Here is a 24303-nt window from a genome sequence, read left to right as displayed (position 1 = left end):
CTGCAGACAAGACTTCTTTTTTAATTCTCATTTCACCAATGAGGGTCAAAGAGCTTGAGCCATTTTCGTGGGATCACACGTTTAGAAAGGAGAGGGAAGAGAGGAGAACGGTGAGAATGCAGGCGTGAAGGGCGTGGTTTTCTTTCGCTCGAGAGAGGCAGGTGGAGAGGGTCTAGAGAGGCAAGAGTGGCTGTAGCTGATCAAACCCAGGCTCCTCGTGTGTCTTGTGTCTGAAAATTGGGAGGGTGTGTTTCTCAGTTGATGCTGGTTTCTGCGTAACTAATAGAGTGAGGGAGGGAAAAAGGAAGCCCGGTTTCTAATTTTGTCTTTGTGGCATTTTACTAAAAAGCCCCTCAAGGTGGCCGGAAGCTGGAAGCCCTCAAGGCTGGAGGCTCTGGAGTAGCATGCAAAGAGAGGCGCTGGGCTGGGGGTGGGGCGCCCGGAGGCGGGGCTCCACACAGCTTCTCATCTGGGTTTTGGCTCTAGGCAGCTATGTTTTCTCTCCAGCTCCTCATTTGCATCCTGTCATACCCGTATGGCGTGGTTTTATTTATCTCTTGAAGGGGAATGACTGATGTAGAAGGAGGGGAAGCCAGAAACCTGGACTTGCTGAACCTTCCTCTGTCCTTCCCATCCTCCCAGCCTCCATCTTCCCTCCCTCTCGTCTTTGCCTCCCTCCCTCCTGCCATCGTGACTTTTGTAAATGAAGACCTTGCATGAGTGACAGGATTCATTTTTTTCAGGTGAATGGTTGCCAGGGGCGTTTGTCTTGTAGAGGGGTTTATCCTGGCAACAGTCACAGCCAGGGTGAGTTGAAGCTGTGACCTGCTGCTGTTTCTTCACCATGCAGGAGCATTTGGAATTGACATATATACACTGCTGATACTTTGTATAAAATAGATAACTAACACTACTCTAAAGCTCAGGGAACCATACTGAGTGCTCTGTGGTGACCTAAACGAGAAATACAAAAAAGAGAGGATAAGGTACATATAGCCGATTCATTTTGCTGAACAGTAGAAACTAACACAACGTCGTTAAAAAGCTGTACTCGGATAATTAATTCTAAAAATGCATACTGAGGATGATTCTGCTCAGATTGATTAAGGGCTTCGTTTGCATGCTGGTTTGCTATTTTTCTGGGATTTACAAAGAGAAAGTGATAAAAGTGAAAGTGTTAGTCACTCAGTCGTGTTCTACTCTTTGCGACCCTGCGGACTGTATAGTCCACCAGGCCTCTCTGTCCATGGAGTTTCCAGGCAAGAAGACTGCAGCGGGGTGCCATTTCCTACTCCAGGGGATCTTTGCAACCCAGGGATTGAACCTGAGTCTCTTGGGTCTTCTGCACTGACAGGAAGATTCTTTACCACTAGCGCCACCTGGGAAGCTCTACCCTCATCGATTTTGCCATTTAGGTGTGAATTTTGCAATTTACACATAGTTTCTCAGAGCCCTTAAAGACAGAGTTTGCATCCTATGTTGGGGTTAAGATAACAGTTGTTTCAATCTTCCTTTGTTCGAGAAAAGATAATGGGTGATTCACTTATTCATTTATTTATTCTTGACTTGCTAGCCTATGGGGGTCAAATGCCTGAGAAGTATGAAGTATTAAACAACAACTTCCAAACCAAACAAATAAAAAAAACCTTTGGAAATACAGCTAAAGTAGGATTCATTGTTCTTTTAAATACTTTAATTCTGTGTTTATCTATTTAGCAAGTACATATTTTAGGTGTATGATATGCTGGGCACTGGGCTACATGCCCAGAACCCAGAGTTGGAGATCTGTTCTCTGCTTTGAATCTGTTCAGAGTTAGTTAATTTCACTACTTAAGGGCTATAGCTACATAAGAGCTATGGAAAAGGGCCCAGGAGGATAAAGCTTTAGGAAATTTGGGGATTCCACGAGATATATCATGCAAGATTATATTTGCATGTGCATATTTTTGGGAAGAGGGATTCATAACTTTAATGGGATTCAAGTTTTCATGAACAAATTTAGAAACATGGCTTCTGTAATTGCAGCAAAACTTTTAGATGACCTACACACTGTGTTCTACAAGTAAGATATCCTCTCCTTGCTCAGCGTTGCATTTGGAGCCTGGTCTACTGGCCTTTTAGGGCTTCCATGGTGGCTCCAGTGGTAAAGAATCCTCTTGCCAATGCAGGAGAAGCAGGTTTGATCCCTGGATCAGGAAGATCCCCTGGAGAAGGAAATGGAAATCCTTTCCAGTATTCCTGCTTGTGAAAGCCCACGCCCAGAGGAGCCTGGCGTGCTACAGTCCATGGGGTCGCAAACAATCAAACCTAACTTATCAACTTAAACAGCAACTACCGGCTTGTAAGTCTATCTTCTGAGGGTAAACGTCAGAAAATACTGGGTCAGCATCTTTGTCTTTTTTGTCCTTTGGTGCAGGGCCTTGTATCATGATGTTTTTACATTTTCTATAGTGCTTAGCTTGTATCTTATAGCAAATAGGAGAAATAAAAACTTCATTGATTAAGTATGTTCCAACCTTGTTACTCAGTTCTCTCAAGCCTTGCCTGTCCCTGATTCTGCTCCATCTCTGGCCTCTGTGAAGTGTCCTGCCTTTCCCAAGGCAGGATGAGAATAAAGAACGTTCCTTAATTGGGGTGTGTGCATCACACAAGCTTACTCTCACCCCTAATGCTTTGTTCCTTGACTATCATGTGGAGAGAGGTGTTTGGACACCATATTAATAATAGCTCTTAGTATGTATGTGGCACATTCCATTTTCAAAGGCATTTATAAACATTGAAAGATGAAAGCGTGCACCACCCATCTTGGGAAAAAAGGAATGTTAATCACCACCATGTCTGTTCCTTGGAGAGGGTCACAAAATCTGAGATCTGGAAGGGATGTCAGAGGTCATTTTTCAACCTCTCGTTCCTAGAGGAATTCTCTTTCCTTGGAGCCCACCAAGGTTGGGATATTACTCAGAATTTCTTCTTGAGTTCGAGCCAACTCTTCCCTTCTGTAACTTTTCAATTATCTATCTATTTTATTAATTCCTCAATAACCCAAGTAGTTGATTTTTTTAAAATTATGTTTTAATTGGCAGATAATTGCTTTACAACAATGTGTTGGTTTCTGCCTATGTGTGTGTGTCTGTATACATCAAAATGAATCAGTCATAGGTATACACATGGCCCCTCCCTCTTGAATCTCTGTCCCACCTCCCACCCCACCCCATTCCTCTAGCTCATCGCAGAGCAAGGGGTTTGAGCTCTGTGCATCCTAGACCTAAGGCAAATTCCCACTGGCTATCTACTTTACACCTGGCAAGGTGTATGTTTCAATGCTACTCTCTCAACTCGTCCCACCCTCTCCTTCCCCAATGTGTCCACAAGTCTGCTCTTTAGGTCTGCGTCTCCATTGCTGACCTGCGGTTCCTCAGTACCATCTTTCCAGATTCCATATATGTGCATTAATATATAATATTTATTTTTCTCTTTCTGACTTATTTCACTCTTTGTAACAGGCTCTAGGTTCAGTCACCTCATTAGAATTGACTCAAATGTGTTCCTTTATATGGCTGAGTAAACTTCCATTGTATATATGTACCACAGCTTCTTTAGGAAGTTGATCTTATTGTTCCCATCCTATAAATGAGGCAACAGAGTCTTTGAAGAGCTGGGTGCCCCACTGTCTCACAGCTGGTGAGGAATAGAGCTGGGTTTTACACTCTCTCTGATGCGAATGACTCTATTCCTTTGAGTTGGTTTCTTATTTCTGAGTTTTGTAATTACTGCCAAAAACACAAAGAATTTAAGAAATTACTCTCCGCAACTAGATCATGGGTAGTTGTATTATTCTATAGGACTTCATTTTTCTTACCATAGATAACCAGTGAGTTTGCCCACTGGTAAGATAACCAGTAAGACTATCTACAGGAGCGATATTAGCAGCATCATACTTGCATTCAGATTAAATACATTTTTGTGCAAATAATATTGAAGCATGATAACAGCAACAATAATATATAATAACGTGATAATAATAATAGCTGCCATCAGTGGAAAGCTACCATGTAAACCACACAGTTTTGTGCTAAGCATTTTGCTACATTTTCTCCTTCAAATCCTCCACCCCCTATATTTAATCTCTATTTTAGAAGAAGCCCAGTGTCTGAGACGTTAACTAAGATGTATAGGTAGTACTAATATGGATCTCAGGATCTGGGTCCGAAAGCAACCTCTGGGAGACAGTGGAGAACAGAGGAGCCTGGCATGCCGCAGTCCATGGGGTCACAGAGTCGGACACGATTTAGTAACTGAACAATAACAACCATCTGGCCCTAAAGCCTGGACATTTAATCAGTGTAATACACTAGAAAACATCATCCACTTCGAAACAAGCACATGGGACCTCCAAGTACCCTGACAGGAGAAACTTACACTTGGAGACAAGTGAGGATCGTCTTGTGCAGTTGTCAGGTGCTATTTCTAAAGCATCAGGCCCTTGGTGACACAAGATTGGGGTGAAGGTGGGGGTGGTTGGTATTTCTGAAATCCAGAATTCCAGCAATAGCCATTCTGGAGGGTCCTTTCTGACTCTTGGTTGTTCCTCTTTTGCACTGGATATGAAGCTCCTTGAAGGACAAGGTCCTTGAAGATGTTCCGTAGTCTGTGGTTACAGTGAATGGCATGTAATAGGGGCTCAATTAATATCCTGTGTTGCCGTGGAGTTTTAGGAGCAGAGATAAGAGACAGCATTCTTTGCCTGGAATGGCAGGAGGAGAAGGATTGTGAATGAAACAGGGTTGACGGAAGGACAACCTGTGGGTCCTCCCTGCTCTGCCAGTGACCGACTGTGTGGTTTTAGATGAGTCGATTTGCTGTCTCTGAGCCTACATTTCCACAGAGGGTAATGTTACCTGCTTATCTTTACAAGTGGACTGTTACGAACTTGTAATACGGAGCATATGAGAAATATATGAAAAATAATAAAGTCACATAAATGTGGCAATGGCATCAACCACTTACATGATAAGGAAAGCTTTCTTGTGTTGATTGCTATCCTGGCATTCTCCGTACTTTGTCCTCATGAGAACCCTGTGGTCCATTATCTCTAGTTTGAGGATGAGGAAACTTTGAGATATTATCGTTATTATCATCATCATATAATTACCAAACACATGCAAAAAATCCTGACTTTCACTCAGTTTTCTGGGAGATGGCTGAGTGAGAGAGTTGGGGATTCGGAGATACCACTTCTTTGGCTAAGAAAACCAACTTTCCAATTAAGTCTAATTCAGCTTGTGCTGGGAACTTCTGTACAAAATTAGATACACAAGGAACTCTTTTTTTAACATTTTAATTGAAGTATAATTGCTTTGCAATGTTGTGTTAGTTTCTGCTGTACAATGAAGTGAATCATCTATCTGTAAATATACATCCCCTCCCTCTTGACCTTCTTCCCACCCACCCATCCCCATCCCTCCCATCTAGGTCACCGAGCACCAAGCTGAGTTCCCTGTGCTATACAGCAGCTTCCTGCCAGCTACCTATGTTATATATGGTACTGCATATATGTCAACGCTACCCTCTCAGTTCCGTCCAGCCCTCCCCTCCCCTTGCCATGACCTCAAGTCTGTTCTCTGTCCGCATCTCTAGCCATACCCTGCCAATAGCTTCATCAATACCATTATATATATATATATATATACATCCCCTATCCCAACCCTCTAGGTCATGACCGAGGGCCAAGCTGGCCTCCCCATGTTATACGGCAACTTCTCAACAGCTATATATTTTACACATGGTAGTCTGTATATGTCGCTGCTACTTTGTCCGTGTGTCCCACTCTTTTCTTCCCTCACTGTCCACAAGTCCATTCTCTATATTTGTGTCTCTCCATCTTATTTTATTATTATTTTAAAGGAGTTTTGTAAAGTGGAACTTGCTCTTCTTATCAAACATTCTGAACGAACTACGATCCAAGGAAATATCCAGATTCTTCTAGAATGGACCCTCTAGGGATGCCTGGATTGAATTAAAGCAGCTGATTTTGAAACCATGTGACCAGAATTTGGGCAACTCTACTGTCTCATCCTCTGTGCTGTGTTGAAGAAACCAAGATAATGACATTTTCCCAAGGCTGGGGCTGGGTGAGTCTTAATTTGTGAGTGCTTGTAAGTGGCTTTGAAGCTGGTGGAGGTTACTTAAGTGCTAAATATTATTATTATTTATTGTGGTTTTAAGCTCTGTTTCCCTTTCCCATTGTCAGGCTACAAAACAATACGGGGCCTGATAAAAGAGCTTCTGAAGTATCCAAATGTCAATAAATTAGGTAACTTTGGCCTGAGTTCTGTGATGGTATCTGAAAACCTAGCATTAGTTTTGCAGCATTTTTGTGTGGGTTGGTGGTTGCCTCATTTGCCTTTAAACTTGCCAGCAGCAGGCCCTGACATACGTTTGGCACACACAGGTGATGCAAGCACTCTTTGGACAGACCTGGGCTGCTGACATCATGTTTAGCTGAGTGCTCTTTGAGATGCAAATTAGGTCCTGGAGGGGCCCCTGGTCCTTTCATCATGATGCTTAATAGAAGAGAATTAACATTCATTGAGCCACACACCTCCTGTGTGCCAGACACTTTTATGAATGTGATCTCACTTATTCTCATAACAATCTAGTGGAGCAGGTCCGAATGGTCTCATTTTACAGATGAGGAAATGGAGGTTCATAGAAACTGAAATCATTTGCCGGTGATCATGTAACTTGTTAAAGAGGCTTAACTAGCTGAAACTCCAATACTTTGGCCACCTCATGCAAAGAGTTGACTCACTGGAAGAGACTCTGATGCTGGGAGGGACTGGGGGCAGGAGGAGAAGGGGACGACAGAGAATGAGATGGCTGGATGGCATCACCGACTTGATGGACATGAGTTTGAGTGAACTCCGGGAGTTGGTGATGGACAGGGAGGCCTGGCGTGCTGTGATTCATGGGGTCACAAAGAGTCGGACACGACTGAGCAACTGAACTAAACTGAACTGAACTGAACTAGAACTGAAATTCAGGACTGTCTGGCTCCAAGGGCCATGCTCTTTTACTGAAGAACAAGCAACAAGTTCTACTTTACCCTCAACTGCCTGGTCAAGATTCCCCAGTTCCCCGCTGAAAGTCTCTTCAATATCTTTCCAATGCCTTCAATGGAGTCATGTCTAATTCTTTGCGACCCCGTGGACTGTAGCCCACCAGGCTCCTCTGTCCATGGAATTTTCTAGGCAAGAATACTGGAGTGGGTTGTCATTTCCTCCTCCAGGGGATCTTGCTGACCCAGAGATGGAACCCACCTCTCCTGTGTCTCCTGCATTGGCAGGCGAGTTCTTTTACCACTGAGTCACCTAAGAAGTTCTATACTTCTACTGTAACCCAGTGCAATCTGTCTCTGGCTTCCTCTCCAGCTTTATTCAACCCCATGCTTGTTAGTTTCATTACTTGAACATGTCAAAAAATCCCATCTCTGTGTTTTTGCACATACTGCCTGCAAAAGCTTATCTTTCCCTTTTTCTCCAGCTAACTCTTGCTAAGCCTTTACATGTTATTTTCCTGGGGATATCGTCTCTGGAAATACTGACCAACAGTTCTCCAAATGTTGTCCTTAGTCCAGGAAAGAGTAGCATCACCTAGGAACTTATATGGAATGCAAATTTCAAGGCTCACCCCACACATTCTGAATCAAAAAGGCATGTCTGAAAACTACCAGGGTTCCTCAACCTGGACACTATTGATATTGTAGGGTGTTTAGCAGCATGCCAGCTTTTGCCTATTCAAGGTTGATACTCTTGATCATGTCCACACCTCCCTCCAAGTTGTGACAACCAAAAATGTTTTCAGACATTGTCTAATGTCCCCTTGGGGGAAGAGGGGCAAAATTGCCCCTGGTTGAAAAATCACTGCCTTAGACTGAAGTATGCCTCCCTGTGAGACACACCTATGGCATCCTGGACCGTTGAGGTTAATTAGTTAGCAACTTAGTGGAATCATTCGTTTAAGGCATGCTTCTGCTGTCATAAACTGGCAGGTAACATATGACAGTATGCTCAGCTGGTTCTCAGGAAATACAGCTGTACCGATGAAGCGAAGTAGTGAATTTGGACCATTATCTCCTCAAGCCCAGCTCTGGAACTGAGGAGGAGAAAGGACTTGGGGGTAAAGTGGGATCACAGGCAAGTAGGATTCCTGAGATTCTTCACAGTTTGAAGGTTAAATCTCTTCCATCAGAACCCTGGAGCAAAGGGAATCTTTTGTGCCCAGCTCAACAGGATCTAAGCACTGTTTTTTAAAGTTTTAGTGGCAGAGCATCTGATTAAATGCAGGAGAAATAAAAAGCAGTCTTTTTAGGATGATGCAGCAGGTCCTGACCAAGATAGGCTCAGATAGGCCACTGTTACCGAAAAAGAAACAAAACCTCATTCTGCCTGCAAGAGCACTAAGGAGATTGACAGCTAGGAGACCTGACTCAGCGCTCCTTCTAGGAGCTGGCCTTTGTGTTGATGGTACAGTCACATCAAGGAGGAGGGGGGAGGGAGGTTCTGGCGCTTCTACTGCCTTTTTTTTTTTAATGTTTTATTGTTATTTTTATTTTTATTGGAGGCTAATTATTTTACAATATTATATTCGTTGGTTTTGCCATACATTGACATGAATCCGCCGCGGGTGTACATGAGTTCCCCCTCCCGAACCCCCATCCCACCTCCCTCCTTCCCTTTTCCTCCCTCTGGGTCATCCCCGCATACCAGCCCCGAGCAACCTGTAACATGCATCGACCCTGAACTGGCAATTCATTTCACATATGATAATATACATGTTTCAATGCCATTCTCCCAAACCATCCCACCCTCACCCTCTCCCACAGAGTCCCAAAGACTGTTCTATACATCTGTGTCTCTTGCTGTCTCATATACAGGGTTCTCATTTGCATCTTTCTAAATTCGATATATATGCGTTAGTATATTGTTTTGGTGTTTTTCTTTCTGGCTTACTTCACTCTGTATAATAGGCTCTAGTTTCATCCATCTCATTAGAACTGGTTCAAATGCATTCTTTTAATGGCTGAGTAATACTCCATTGTGTATATGTACCAAAGTCATTTCTAGATCCAGGGTAAAGGACTGTGGCAGAACTGAAGAGGATTCTTGCTTGAATTCCTTTTCTAAATGGATGCTTGGAGACGTCCCTGGTGGTCTAATGGTTTAGACTTTGCCTTTCAATGTAGTGGGTATGGGTTTGATCCCTGGTCGGAGGGAGCTAAGATTCCACATGTTTCATGGCCCAAAATCTGAAACATAAAAACAGAAGAAGGGCTGCATTGGTGGTCTAGTGGTTAAGAATCTGCCTTGAAATGCAGGGGACACCGGTTCAATCCCTGGTCTGGGAAAATCCCACAGGCCGGAGGGCAACTCAACCCGTGTACCGCAACTACTCAGGTCTGAGAGACCTGGAGCCAGTTCTCTGCAACAAGAGAAGCTGCTGCAACTAGAGAAACTCCATGCTCAGCAACGAAGATCCAGCACAGCCGTGAAAAATAAAAATGCTAAAAAAAAACCTTAAAATTAAAAAAAAATTACTAATAAGTAAACAAAACCAGAAGCAATATTGTAACACATTTAGTGAAGACTTTAAAAATGGTCCACATAAAAACGTCATAGAAAGAACGTAAATAGATGCTCAATGTCATCGTCCTTGCTCCATATGAAGTGGTTGTGGACCTGGGACACTTGATTAGCTATGTAACATCTGTCCTTCCAAGGGCTCACATTGCTTCTAGGAATGAAGCCCACCCAGCTACATAGAAGGTATTGCAGTTACCTTCTCTTTAAGTTTTATATATATATATATATATATATTTTTTTTTTTCTCAAAGAACACTTTAATTTTTTTATTGAAGATTTTTTTTCCCCAGCAATTCAGCCTTTATTAGGGTCAGGTCCCAGGTCACTTGGAGCTGGTGTACTTGGTCATGACCTTGGTGGCCTCGGACATAGTGTGCGTCCGCACTAGGCAGCCACAGACACACTGCTGTCTGGACCTCCCGGATGTCAGGATGGTTCAGCCGAAGCACTGGGCCAGCTGCTCAAGCACATGGTTTACGAACGAGTTCATGATGCTCATGGCTTTGGCGGAGATGCCGATGATGAGGTGCGCCTGCTTCAGTACCTTGTATATGTACACTGAGCAGGCTTCTTTATGCTGGCTGTGCTTTCTGGACTTCTTGTCCCCAGGACTCCAGTCCCTCTGGCCCCCAGACTGCTACAGGGTTGACTCTACTGCTGTCCAGGCTTGACTCTCATCCTCCTGCTCCTCCTTCTTGAAGAAATTTTGAAAAGAGGAAGGAAACTGGAAAAAAGTAGGACTTTTTCTCTTCAAAGTGTTAATTTCTGCTTCATTTTTTGTTACCAGACTCTACCAATAAGTTTCTTTCATGCTTTATCACTTAATGCTATCTTTTAAGCCTGTTTCCAAGCTTTGCAAAACTGTATCCACTTCAAAGTGACCCCAGTATTCAATTTCAATTCATTCCCAAATGTAAAGTCATCAAAATGTCCCAAACTTAGAAAGAGAGATACAATATTCTAGCCACTCAGAAAGCACAAACTAAAGTGTTCATTTAAATCTAAAGACTGAGGTCACAGCTTATTTGACACCAGATCTCTAAAAATTCAATAATTACGAGTTTACTGATCTGCAATGTGTAATAAGGGCTTCCCAGGTGGCTCAGTGGTAAAGAATCTGCCTGCAGTGCAGGATGGAGAAGGAAATGGCAAGCCATTCTAGTATTCTTGCCTGGGGAACCCTATGGACAGAGGGGGTGGTGGGCTACAGTCCATGGGATCGCAAAAGAGTTGGACACGACTTAGCCACTAAACAACAACAGCAAAAATGTAATAAACTGCATAAAACCAAAGCTACAGCATAATTTCACACACCTTTATTATGGTCTATATGCCAAATTGATTGAAACAACCCCATTGTTAGCATTTGCTGTCATAACTAACTTTGCAATATACATCTTATGTCTAAGAATTTTTGTTTCCCTGAAATTAAGAGCATTGCAGGTTAGAAATTCAATGATTGGTTCAAAAAATATGAGTGTATCTAACCTTGATACAATTTCCAAAGGAACTACCTTCCAAATTGCACTTCCATTTGTGATGTTTGAGTGCATTTATTTCATTTACTTTCATTAATATCAGGTGAACCTACACCTCAGTGTTTGCATTTCTCGGATGATGGATCAGATTCAAGGGGACAAGTCACTGTGAGTATTTGGTTTGAGGTAGATACTTTTGAACAGACACAACCCGTTCATCTTTCATCCTGTACACCTCCAACATCAAGAACATCAGTTCGCTTTGATTAGAGTTAAGGTGTTTTTCTGCCAGAGACTCTTCAGGCTTCCAGTTGTGAAATCTGTTTTAATAACCGGTGTCATGAATGCTTTCCTTCCCATCCCATCCTTCAAATAAATTCAAATTCCCATAAGAACCAGATCTCTTCTTGGAGGAGTTAAAGATAATTTGTTAGCATGTATGTTTCTTATAGAACCAAATTACCAAAGGGGGCTGTAACCTGGTTTCAAATACTTTTGGGTGTCTTTCCTCAGAGCTACTTTTCATCACTGCAATTAGGGCAGGGGAGACTGGCTTTCAAACCCAAGCATCCTTGTCCAGTCAGAAAACAGTGGAGAAAACACCGCCCAACAGGGAAATTGCTTCCTTCCCTTCCTTGTCTTTTCTCCCGTCTCCATCCTTCACTCCCCACTTCCTCCCTTTCTTCTTTTTTTCTCTCTGTCCCCCTTTTTCTCCTCCCTCCCTCCCTCCCCTCCTCTTTCTTTCCCTTGGCTTCTGTTTAATCTCTGGTGAATTGTACATACAGAGAATTCACTAGGATAATTAATACTACAATATCACTGTTAAAGAGCCATGGCTTACTAACTGGTTAGGGTAACCTCCCAATTAACTAGACTGCATAAGGAATGTAACTTTTGGTAAATTAAAATTTCAAACTAATTAGGGAGATTTCATTATTTGGTTTTTGTTTTCTCCTTCAACTCTTGTTGAAACTCTTGTTTTGCACTATAATATATCTCTTCGCTTTCATTTCTCAGAAGTTTTCCCATTATGGTGATATTTTCTTAGAGGAAAAAAGCTTCCCAGATCTCTGTTCTACACAGGGATCTTGCATAGGACTGAAGATGTATTATTGGAGTAGGTCTCACTTCTGTAGCCTCCAGGGCATCCTCTGGAAACTGCTATTACTGTACTGATTTTATTTCCCTCTTGTCATGGAGACTGGCTAGCAACACAACATGTCTGTTTCTTCTTCTTTCCGGACATACAGCCTACATCTCCCAGCTTCCCTTGTGTTAAGTGTGGTCATGTGACTGAACTCTAAGCAATGGAGTGTGGCCAAAGTGAAATGTTTCACTTCCTGATCCAGCACATAAGGCTCTCTCATGGCCTCTTCCATGTTCTTTCCTGTTGACCTGCTTGGTGCAGACATAGACAAGCCATTAACCTTCAACAGGGAGCCCCGTGTTGAAGGTGATAGAGCAATGAGAAGGAGGAGCCTATTTGCTAGAATCAGGGCGAGGACTATGGGTGATCAGTGCCACCCATTTTGGCTTTGACATGTGTGAAAATTTCTACTGTTTGGGACAAAATAAAATTTTGAAATTTGTGTATAAGAGCAGAGCATTGCTTATAAGAGTATAATGATACTTTCATTAATGTTATTATTAATGTTATTATTAATAATAGTAAGGTCAAAACCCAAATTTCAATGAACTCATTTTATAATGAGTTGATTCCCAAGGAATTAAAGTTTACTGACAATCATTGCCTAGAGTTGTCTCCCAGATTGTAGAATCAGTCAGCGCCAATGCAGGGGAGGAGATGGAGGTTCAGCAGGTGGGATCAAGTGATTCCAAAATTCTTATGGCATGTTCCAAGCCTTTCCCAGCCAGAGATCTGATGCCTGGGAAAGAGAGGAATGAATATCATCTCCATTTTTGACCTTTATCTCTGTCAAAATATGAAATCTCAGTATCATATTTAAATTATTTAAACTGTTGTGTACAAGAAGTGTCTAAAGAACAGATAAAACTAATACTGGCTTTTAGATAACATCCATGAAGTACGTTGAGATCCTGGCTAAATGCAGTATCCTGTGTCTGATTTAAAAAAAAAAAAAAAAAAAAAGCGTGTTCTGGAAGAAGGGACAGCCTTGAAGTAGAGAATTGCAATGTAAGAGGCTCAATTCCCCTTCTTCTCATGGACTGCACATGATGGTCTCTAGGTATATCTGCAGTGTATGTTTGAATCATCCCTTTGACATTTGGGGGTACAGTTTGGGGTTTGAGTTAATAATAGAGTCAGCTACCAATTTATTTTAATGTAGGGATTTTTTGGGGGGAGGGTAGAAGGCAAGGATCCAAAGATTTTAAAAAGACAAATAAACTTTGCCTTATTTCTTTGAACAAAAAAACTTGACAGGGCAAGGAACGACTTCCTAAATGCACAAAGGAGATTCTCCCACAAATTGTTGCTGAATGGCTCTGTTTTTTTTTTTTTTTTTAAATATGGGCTGATGAGGTGTTCTCTACCCTGGGTGAGTTACTTCTTTTGTCTTTGTGGCTTGATTCTCTCATAGCTCTGAAAACATTCATGCCTTTCATAAATACTATTTACTGAAGATTGTTTATATTTAACTGAAGCTCATAAATATGCCTTTTTCTTTTTCTTCAGTCTTCTGGTTCTTCTTGATGTTTTTGATTTCCCATCACCCATCTGAGCCTCTCCATTAAGATGAATTTGTATATATATACACATATATTTCAGAGGAGGCGATGGCACCCCACTCCAGTGTTCTTGCCTGGAGAATTCCAGGGATGGGGGAGCCTGCTGGGCTGCTGTCTATGGGGTCGCACAGAGTCGGACATGACTGAAGCGACTTAGCAGCAGCAGCAGCAGCATACATATATTTCATAGATGTATTTCTTTATCAAAGCAGCCCTGAACTGGGGTTAGGAGGCTTTGATTCAAATCATTGCCACTAACTACACTTGTGATGGGTCAGAGTAATTCCCCATCTGCATGATGAGAGCTGGAAAAGAGTGGGAGACTGAGTTCTCCTTGAGGTGCCTGCACAGTGCCCAGGAAATGGGGTTTTCATTGCCTGTGTTCCAGGTGCAACATTCTATGATCAAGGGATGTAACCTGTTACTTATTACACTTTCCTTCCTAAATCTTTGTTGTCCATTTCTTTCTCCTTCCTCTTGCTCTTGTTATCTTGGAGAGATCATTCGGTGGTGGAGTCAGGATGCTGGATATGCCAGAGAAGCTGAACTGTCAGCTCCTCAGGAAATGCCCAGATTGTGGACCATTCGTTACATCATTAGACAACCATTGAGCATCTAAGATTTGCCTGGTACTGTGTTAAGCTGTTGTTGTTGTTTAGTCATTAAGTTGTGTCCAACTCTTTTGTGACCCTGTGGACTATTGCCCGCCAGGCTCCTCTGCCCATGGGATTGCATCCAGGCAACAATACTGGAGCGGGTTGTCATGCCCTTCTCCAGGGGATTTTCCTGTCCCAGAGATCAGATCCACGTCTCCTGCACTGGCAGGAGGATTCTTTACCACTGAGCCCCACAACACTAAGTACAGTGCTTTTTCAATCTATTTTTTAACTGTGCTATTTTCCTAATTACACAAATAACACAGGTCATCGAGTCTTTTCTGAAGATACCAAAAAAGACATAATAAGAGGAAATCACTTACAGTTTCACTTTCTAGAGTTTACCACTATTGGTAGTTGAATGGGTATCTTTTCCAGGGTTTTTGCTATGTAAAAGCACACTTTACAGAAGGGAGAGACAATGAAGTTACATTGTACATCTTGTTTTATAATTTCATTTTCTATCTTAAAAAACCCATTGACTTCATTTCATTTCCTCTTCGATTCTGGCTGTTGAATTGGAAGAAGTGATCTTTTCTGTGTTTGATGTAAATTCATTTCAGGATGTATGCAGCAGAAAAACACTGTTAAGAGTCCACTCCAATGGACTGTACTTCCAATTCGGCGAAAAGGAGATGAAGGCACAGATGTTGTCCAAAAAGGTCTTCATTGTGAATGATTTACTGGAAACACTGCGGTCAGGTCAGAATCTTTTTTGTGAGTGAGAAGAAAATTACAAGACTGAGCAGATTCAAGAGTGAAACTCATCTGTGTCAGTGTGTGTTGGCCTAAGTAGGACACGCAGGCAAACATGCTACCCTTTTACTAACAGATCATTGTTTCAGATGCAAAATAAACAGCTGAAGGATTTCTCAAAAGTTTTCCTTAAATGAGATAGAAAACAGTCTGCTCATACAAATAGTCTAGTCCTAATTAGCACATATGATTTTTATCATTATCATTATTATTATTTATAATTAATGTTCCAGGTACCACGTAAATTATCTGATCATGATTTTGTTTTAAAAGTTCTATATCGTAGGAACTTTTGCTCCCATTTAATGTTGAGGAAAGTCAAGCTCATAAAGATTAAAGGATTTACACCCAAATCAAACAGCTGGCTGGTAAATAACCAATCCCTGGGGCAAGTTAAAGCTGCCTGACTTTAAATCTGGAACTTTAAGACTACCACACGCTGCTGCCTCTCTCATGTGAAAAGGACACCAATTATGCTGAGTGAATAAATGAATCAACTTATCTTACAGATGGATCTTAATCAATGTTAATTGACTGGGAACCATGATTCTCTCACCAAATTTGATTCTCCACATCAAATGAGACAGTGAATTACATGTAATGAACTTGCTGGCCAAGCTACATTTCCAAGTTTTTGAGACCGGCCAAGGTCTCCTGGGGATAACCATGAGACTGAGGGGAAAAAGCACTGGAGGCAATACACCCTCAGCACAACACTTCCTCTTTAAGTTAACATCGTGGCATCAAGCCATGGAGTTCTCCACCCTCATCACTGCTACCCACCACTCGGTTGAAACTAAGACACCTAGAGTTGGTGCAATCTGCTGCTCTTGGAGAAGGAAATGGCAACCCACTCCAGTGTTCTTGCCTGGGGAATCCCAGGGACGGGAGAGCCTGGTGGGCTTCTGTCTATGGGGTCTCACAGAGTCGGACACGACTGAAGTGACTTAGCAGCAGCAGCAGCTGCTCAGGGCTTCTTGACTCTGCCTCTGTCTCTGGACCCATATACTTAACTTGAAAATGAGACTTGGTTGGAAGATGTCAGAATAGGGGTTTTCTAGGATTCTTTGCCTTCTTTTGACTCCTAATAGCAACAACAAAGAAGCAGAGATTGTCATACTAAGTGAAGTAAGTCAGACAGAGAAAGACAAATAACACGTTATTACTCATACGTGGAATTGAACTTAGAAAAGGACATTTGAGTTGACCAAATAGTTCATTCGGGTTTTTCTGTAACATGTTACGAAAAAACCTGAACAAACTTTTTGGCCAACTCAATACAAACGAACTTATTTACAAAACAGAAACAGACTTACAGATATTGAAAACAAGCTTACCCTTACCAAAGGGGAAATGTCGGGGGGAGGGATAAACAGGAGCTTGGGGCTAACATACACACACTGCTTTATGTAAGACAGACAACCAACAAGGAACTACTGTACAGCACAGGGAACGCTGCTCAGTTTTCTGTGACAACCAACATGAGAAAAGAATCTGAAAAAGAATAAATATGTAAGAATGTATATAACTGAGTCATTTTGCTGTACACCTGAAAGCAACACAAAGTAGTATATCAAGTATACTCCAAAAAAAAAAAAACAAAAGGAAAAGAATATGAGGAAAGATTTCAAAGCAACCAAGAGATTGCCAGAAATCTACCTTATACCAGTCAAACATGGTGATGTCTGAGTTAAGAAGGGGAAGGAACTCTATATTGTGACCTTGAACAGAATAACAATTACACAAAAAGCAACTGCCAATATTCCAAAAGTCCTGTTCCATGAGCTTCTCAATGAGTCACATTGAGAATAGGGTCATGGAAGGATCTTAGGAGAGAGGAGACATATCCCTCTGGAGATCAATTCAACTAACTCTGGAGAAAACTATGAAAAAGAAACCAAGCCAAAATGCTGTTTCTATCATCCACAAGCTTCCTGGTCAACTGAGGCAGATGATGCATTTCTGTTTACTCAATAACTACCATAATGCCTTGCTCATGGTAGCTATAATACTCTAAAGAAATAAAAGGCTTCAGTGTGATGGATATGGCTGAAGGACCCACAAGGACACTTAAAACTTTGTGCCGTGTTTGAACTTTTGGATTTAACTTGTCAGGTAAAGCTGTGAGATTCGTTTGAGTCCCTTTCTAGGAAGCATTGTCAGGGACATGAAATGCGAAGAGTGTGAAGTCATTCCTTAGTTCTAACATTCAGAATCTATGCTTTTTTCAGAGGGTGTCTGAGACAGCTGATCCAACCCCCAGTTATATCTGTAGGCTTTGTAGACAATGAACACGAGGTAGTAGTCAGTCCACCTCCTAATCAGCAGGAGGATAAGGCTGGTGATGCCAGCCCTTCTCTGACTCCATGATATAACTGTTCTGAAGACTCCCAGGCCCTGGTGCAGGAAGCAAGCAACCCAGGCTTCCCCAGGCCTGAGTCTCACTGATCCCCTGAGATGACTGTCTCTGAGCCCAGGGATTCCTGGATCACATTATCTTTAGCTCTAGTGAGACTTTCTGGAAAACCATGACAAGACACTTTCAGGTATTGGCCATTGTGATGATTCTAGAGAACTGGACACATCTAGGAACACAAGGGCCTGCTTCTCCTCAATTTATTCTTTTTCTGCACAAGCAGGTGGGAGGATACTCTACTTCAAGTTCATCTCTGGGTACCCTCCAGTCTGTATCCTGACCTCTCATGTTCTTTCTTCTGATGGTGACTTAAGTGATCATCTTCTCTGGGGATCAAAACTTTACAGTAACAATGGCTAACCTTCCTTGACTATTTCCCAGGGGCTCTCTGAAAGACTTTACATGCCTTGTCACATTTAACTCTACAAGGAAGATTTTTTTTTCTTTAGGACAAATGAGACACAAGGAGCCTAAATAACTTGCCAAAATCACCAAGCTTGTGAGTCCTAGAGTTAGGATATGAACCCAGGTCAATCTGACTTCACAATCTTAACCTGTACTCTCTTTATGCTGAATAACTCTGACAGTGAATCTTCAGGAAGTTATGCAGGGATTTAGGGCTTCATCTGTGCATTCCCTTGGACAGCAAGGAGATCAAACTAGTCAATCCTAAAGGAAATCATCGCTGAATATTCATTGGAAGAACTGATGCTGGAGCTGAATCTCCAGTACTTTAGCCACCTGATGGGAAGAACTGACTCATTGGAAAAGACCCTGATGCTGGGAAAGGTTAAAGGCAGGAGGAGAAGGGGACGACAGAGGATGAGATGGTTGGATGACATCACTGACTCTATGGACATGAGTTTGAGCAAGCTCCAGGAGTTGGTGATGGACAGGGAAGCCTGGTGTGCTGCAGTCCATGGGGTCCCAAATAGTCAGACAGGACTGAGTGACTGAACTGAACTGTGCCTTCCCAACACCAATGGAGTCAGGGAACCTTGAACTCTATGTTCTCCTTGTAATAAATTAATAAATACGTGATTTGGACAGTTCCTTCCTTCCTCCCTCCCTTCCTCCCTCTCTTCCTTCCTTCCCAAAACCTTCCTGAAGTCCCAGAAGGATACAACTGAATAGAGGTATAGAATCCACCTTGAACTTCATGCTAATCCCAACTTTACATGTATTCAGGTGATTCACGTCCAAACCCAGATGTTTGAAGAGCATGGACTCTCTTGGATTCTCCTTTATTAACTCTCTCGTTCCCCTTCACGACTTATTTATTTACTAATATTCACTGAACACTACCTATGGATCAGGTGCTATTCTGTCTTAATAATTAGCAAAGAGACTTCTGAGATGTGTTCGTTCCTGTGTGTGTTCACCATTATCATCAGCGGCATCAGCACCAATATCACCATCACCGTGAGTTCTTCATAGTCTTATGGACAATCCTCCCTTGAGACTTCGCAAATGATTTTCATGTTGCTTTTCACATTCTGTGTTCCCAGCCCTCCTGAGGAGGCAGAGATCACTCCCTCGGCCTTGAAGATAGGAGAACTAAGGCTTAGGGAAGGTAAGTAATTTACTCCAGGTCACATAATTCATCAGTAACAGACCTAAAACTATAACTCATCCGACTCCTCATCCAGGACTCTTCCCTCTGTATGCTTGGGAGGTCAGTGTTGCTGACATAAACTGAAAGGGGTAAACACGCTACACCACAAAGCAATGATAGAGTACTGTGGTTGAGAGAAAACCTGTGTTCAAATCTCCATCCCTTCTCAGTTGTTTGACATTGGACGGTGACCTCTCATCATCCCTGAGTCTCAGTTTTCTTATCTGTAACTTGGGAGTTATAATAATATCCACCTTACAGGATCTTGGAAGGACTGAATAAGGTTATATGTGGAAAGTGATTGCACAAGTACCTGTTACAGAATAGGTACTCAAAAGTTAGCTGGTGGTATTGTGGACTCTGACACTCTCTTTTGGACAATGGGCTGAGGCAGAGAGGGCAGCTGGGGGAATAGGCATGGTGGTGTCCTAGAGTACTCCTCCGACTGAAGGCCACACACCCTACTGGGCACCAACCCAGAGCTCTAAGGAAAGCCATGGTTTGTTCCAGCCAAGGGGAATTAGCTGCCACTAGACCTTGTGTAATGGGACTTGACCCATGCCAGTTACAACTCCCTAGGGTCATGTACCATTGGGTCAGCCCTTCTAAAGATCTTTTCTTTCCTGGGATTCAGTTGCCCAGGGAAATGGCCCCAAAGTAGTGTGTGTGTGTGTGTGTGTGTGTGTGTGTGTCTGTGTGTGTGTGTCTGTGTGCTAGGTGAAAATGTGTTGGAGATGCAATTGGTCAAGGAGAAAGAAGAAAAAAGGCAGGGTGGGTGGATACCATAGGACCTCAGAATCTTGGCTTTGCAAATGAATTAATTACCCCTGTCTCTTGAGAAAGTCTAACTCTATGGAACTGGCCTTTCTGGGACCTTCATATAACATTGGACTGGACCAAGATTTGGGGTCATACAGACTAAGACCTTATATACAAATAGAATTTAATTTGTAAAACTACCTTTTGGGGGGTCTATTATTATCTCTGTTTTATAAATAAGGAATAAATAAAGACAGAAACTCACAGTGGTCATCTTGAGATGGTTCAAATATAATTTCTCCTTCTCTCTCCCCAAGGTGATTATCCAATCACATGCCAAACTTACCATCTATAAGGTGAAAAAGTCAACATCTTCATTTCCAGCTTTGTCTTATCTTTTGAACTGTAGATTCCTGCATCTAAATGCCTACTTGACACTCATACTTGGCTATCTAATAACGTCTCTAACCTACTATGTCCAAACTGAACCCTTGAATTCCCTTCCCAGTGTCAGTATAACTGGCTCTTCACCCAGCTTCCAATTTTGCTGATTGACACCAACACACCAGTTCTTCAGGCCCAAACCTAAGGATCTTCCTGGATTTCACCAATCCCCTTATCCTCCCCACATCCACCCAGTCAGTGAGACCTCTTACCTCTACTTGAAAACATTTTTCAGATCTGTCTGCTTTGCTCTGAGTAAACCCAAACCATTCTTGTCCATGACCCGTCCTCTCCCTCCTGAAGCTCTGTAATACCTTCCTAAGTGGTTTCACACCTTCCTTTGCACCCTGTAATCCACTCTCTACACAGTTATCATGTGGATGCTTTTCTCAATAAAAATAAGCTCCTTCTCTGGCCTGCTTACTGTCCTCAAATAGCGTCTACATCTCTGCGAATGCGATTCAAGCTCCTCGTACCACGTCAACAAACTTCTTCCTGATTTGATTCGTGGAGTTCATCTCCTACTATTCTCTCCCTGGCACACTGTGACCCAGCTGAACTGGCTTTCTCGTGTTCCTCAGATACTCCAAACTTTCATCAGTGGAAGCATCTTTGCTCTAGCTCTTCCCTCCCCCTGGCTTCCTTTGGCTTCAGACCTGCACATTGAGGGTTCCTTCTCCCTATTTCTCCCCAGTTCAAACATTACTTTCTCCCAGCCAGCCTTGACCACCCAACCTATTATATGTCTTCTACTTGGATAGCTTTCTTTCATGTCACTCTCGCTTGTCCAAGAGTGTGTCTCAATTTTGTATCATCTTAGTCATTTGGTTTTGGATTTAACACCCGTCTCTCTCCCAACTTGAGTGTGAATTCCAGGGGAACAAGTGTCGTGTCTCTTCTGATTCACTGCCTTGCCTACGTTGCTGACTGGGTGGTCTGATATAGAGTAAATGCTCAATAAATATTTGTTGACTGAATGAGTGGCTGCCATTCTGAAAATTCTGTGATTGCTTCAGGTGAGTACTAATGGGGAAGGGAGTCAAATGTGTGTATCAGTGCAGCCGCAAATATTATCCCAACCCCAAAGCAGCATTTTAAAAAAGTTCAGCTCATTTGGGTGCATTTTGGAAGAAACCAAATAAAACCCAAAAGCTCTCTCGGTATTCTGATTTTGGTATAGATGACAAAACAAAATGCAGCTTAAAAACAAGACGTTTGAAAAAGAACCCAACAAGACATTCTAAACAAGTGTGTCTTGCTGTGTGGTTTTTCCTGGGTGGGGAACCCAGAGAGGGCAGGGCTGGGTCCCTCTTGACAGCTGGTCTAGCTCACACCTCCTGCATGTCTATAGACCCACCTCCATCCAGCCTTCTGCCCCAGCACTCCACCTTTTTCTGTGTGCCCTGGCTTGCCTTCTTCCCTTGTCCAAGTCTGAGCCATCTCCACCTGGGTACTACCTTCCCCTCATCCCAGTGGCCAGGTGAGCAGAATTAATGGCTCTGGGAATTAATGTCATCTTGAGTCAGCAGTTTATCCTTGCTGAACCCCAGTGTTCTCATGTCTGGAAAGGGACTGATACAATATCTATCCTACGGAACACTTGTGAGGAATAAATGATCTGGTCCTTGTGATGTGCTTGCTGTATAGGGCTTTGTGCATGCTAACTGTCTCATAAGACTTAACTGCAGTGCTTCTTCTGCAATAACCCTAAAAGATGGCAATTTCATAAATAATTTCGTTCTTGGAAATGCAACTTTTCGATTTGAGACTTCAATTGTTTTCATTCTAAATCTCTAGCTGGCTGATATGGATGTGTGTGAGTCCTTTTTCTGTACCAAGAAGCGGGTTTCATGAGAACAGAACCATGTGATACCGAAGTAAAGAACACTTTTCACCTTCCTTCTTAGAATGCTTCTAAGCCCAAACTAAGAATAAGTACTGGCATTTATAGAGTGCTTTATATTTTGCTGTTGCTACTGCTGTTATTACTACCGCTGCCACTGCTAGTACTGCTAGTACTGCTATTAGTACTTCATTACCACTTTTGCTATTACTCCTGCTGCTTTTGCTACTACTGCTATTACTAACACTAGCTACCCTTTATTGAACATTTACTGTGTGACAGACAATATTTCTATACACTCTACACTTGTTACCTCATTTGATGAGTGCAATAGGCAGTGAAGAAGGCCGTGCTTAGAAATGCACATGGAAGTCAGACTTCCTGGCTTCAAATTCTTGGCTCCATTGATTACTAGCTGTGTGATTCCAAGAAAGTTACCTAACCACTCAGTCACTCAATTATCTTAAAATAAAGATTAATGATAGAATCGAATCAATGAAACAATGCAATGAAACATTTTGATAATTTCTGAACAGGGTCTGGCATTTAATCAACACCCAAGTTGCTGTTGATATTAACAGCACTTTTCAGTGTATTTAGGGGTTGTTTATTACCCCACTGCCCTGTCCTCACCTCTCCCCCATGACACTGTGTTCTGCACGTCTAATGCATATCTTACAGGATAGTGATAGTCTTTTTCTCTGTGAGTTCTCCTACCAGATAGATACATCTTTAGAGCAGAGGAGTAAACCTTGTTCACTGTTGTATCCACATCTCCTGGTACATCTTGTTTTTAACAGACATTCGTTGAATGGATAAAGGATTGAAATTTTGAGTGTGTATTGTGACTCCAATCTTCTGCTAACCTGGCATAATATTGAATGCACATAAAAATCCCATAATGTGGAAAACATTCCTTCCCCTATTCTTTCCTTTTTTTCTTTCTTTTAGAATGACAAAGGTCTTTCTTTCCCCATTTTACAGATGAGAAGACTGAGACCTGTGATTAAGTAACCTGGCCGAAGTCAACAGTTTCCGTACAGAAGACCTTGAATCTACAACTTTGGACTCTGCATTCCTCAATCCATATAGCCTGAACATACTGGATAGACTTGATTGCAATTTGGAAAATTCAATGACTGTTCTTAAATGATGAGGCTTTACCTACGAATAACATCTTGGCATCACTGAAAATAAAAAGAATATAGAATCCCTCTGAGGACCTCTGAGTATATCCATCAACTTGAATTAGTGAGTATGCTACTGACCTTGTCTATGTAATGAGAAAATACCCAAGCCTGTGTTTGGGCTCTTGACTGCCAACGGAGCTGACTGCATGGCTGACCCACATCAATGTAGGGAAACTGCCTGTTAATCTTTTATTACCGTGTTAGTGTTCAAAGAACACTGTTTCCAATTTGCCTGTAGTGCATGGACTCAGTAATTGGAAGAGTGTATTATATTATTTCTGGCTGGAAAGCAATCTCCAGGTTTAAATGTTTGAAAGATTAAATACACATACACACTTATATCTTCATTATTTACAATGGTGATAAAATAAACCATAGAAACCATATGTAGAAAATTCAGAAAAGTTTAAAAATAAAGAATCACTCTTAATTTCATGACTTTAGTACTATTACTCAGCATATTGATGATTTTTCTTCCACAAATCTTCCTTATTTTCACATTTTCATTATAACAGTATTAGTAAAAACTGTTTCCCTTCCTTCCCTTTGCATCTTAACAGAAAAAATTTCTTTATTGTCATAATACAGTAAAAGTGTTAGTCACTCAGTCATGTCCAGCTCTTTGCAATCCTTGGACTGTAGCATTGCAGGCTTCTTGCAGGCAGATTCTTTATGCTCTGAGCCACCAGGGAAGCCTCTATAATACAGTAACCATGGTCATAATATTTAATTGTTAAATATTATTTCCACAGACTATTATTAATTTTTTACTCCTCACTAAAAAATAGCTTATGTT

General features: G+C 41.9%; 1 long non-coding RNA gene across 3 annotated transcripts; it reads left to right on the top strand.

Annotated features, from left to right (window-relative positions):
- On the top strand, positions 1–23837 carry LOC148775260 (uncharacterized). 3 transcript variants are annotated; one of them, XR_016039313.1, is made up of 6 exons: positions 1–110; positions 5905–6131; positions 11223–11287; positions 19165–19229; positions 21351–21490; positions 23302–23837. It is a non-coding gene; the product is annotated as an uncharacterized LOC148775260 (long non-coding RNA). The 3 variants fall into 3 exon arrangements; XR_016039311.1 differs by lacking the exon at positions 1–110 and adding an exon at positions 596–743; XR_016039312.1 differs by lacking the exons at positions 1–110; positions 21351–21490 and adding an exon at positions 596–743.
- The last annotated feature ends 466 nt before the right edge of the window (positions 23838–24303 follow it).

The sequence above is a fragment of the Moschus berezovskii genome, chromosome 16 (genome assembly GCF_049115385.1).
Source record: "Moschus berezovskii isolate FMDL1 chromosome 16, NW_MosBer_1.0, whole genome shotgun sequence".
Taxonomy (NCBI): Eukaryota; Metazoa; Chordata; class Mammalia; order Artiodactyla; family Moschidae; genus Moschus; species Moschus berezovskii.
The sequence above is the reverse complement of the archived record's forward strand: the minus strand, read 5'-3'. Positions and strand labels throughout refer to the sequence as shown.